Source organism: Galeopterus variegatus, unplaced genomic scaffold (genome assembly GCF_000696425.1).
Source record: "Galeopterus variegatus unplaced genomic scaffold, G_variegatus-3.0.2 Scaffold1971, whole genome shotgun sequence".
Classification (NCBI taxonomy): domain Eukaryota; kingdom Metazoa; phylum Chordata; class Mammalia; order Dermoptera; family Cynocephalidae; genus Galeopterus; species Galeopterus variegatus.
Window position 1 is genome coordinate 66,881 of NW_007728082.1, and position 867 is coordinate 67,747.

Sequence of the window (867 nt, forward strand, 5' to 3'; positions counted from 1 at the left end):
CCCCCAACCCCTTGATAGTTATAGTGATTTATTGGAAGAAATTTTTGGAAATTTTCTCCTCTTGGACTTTCTTGCATCTCTTCAATATTTCTTTACTTTCAATAAGGAAAATAAAAAATGTTACCTGTGTAATAAATTAGATTTTGATTGTAAATTTTGGAGAGAAAAGACAGCAGTACTTTAAAAATTAACAGAATGGTAATAGGTTTTTTCCTATCTCACCAGAATTGGTTACTAGGATCCGGAGTTGAGGACAAAAAGTTGTCAAGTACTTGATATTCTGGAGTTATGGGATCTATCTGAGATAGCCTTAGGGGACAACAAAGAAAAATTCTTCATAGTCCAGTTGGGACAGCAATTGGAGGAAAAGAATAAACAAGCATTGTTATGGTCATGTCCTCTTAGGTTTACAATATTTATATGAATAAATACAGAAGAAAATAAATACGAAAAAATGAGCAAAATTAGAGAGAGGGGAAGAAAACCACTTCAGTATTTATTAGCAGACAGCCAAACTGCTCTGCCACCTTGAACTGTTATCCCAGAGTCCCCTAACCCCAGTCTATATACATTGAAAACTAAGTAGGAAGTAAGGAGAGAGATGTGAGAGGGAGGGAATCATACACAGGAGTCCTGAGACACTGACTGTATTCAGAGGGAGGGTCTGCACAGTCAAGGTGTCGGAGATCCAAGAGAACCACTCATAGAGTTTGGAGATGCCAGTAAACAAGGGCATTCCTCAGTAGAATTCTTCTGCAGTAGCAAACTTGCAGATCTTCTCCCCGTGTCAATTTGAGCTACAGACAACAGAACTGGAAAGAGATAGCAGGGCAGAGAAAAGCTCAACTGCTGAGCAGCCTGGGCCTT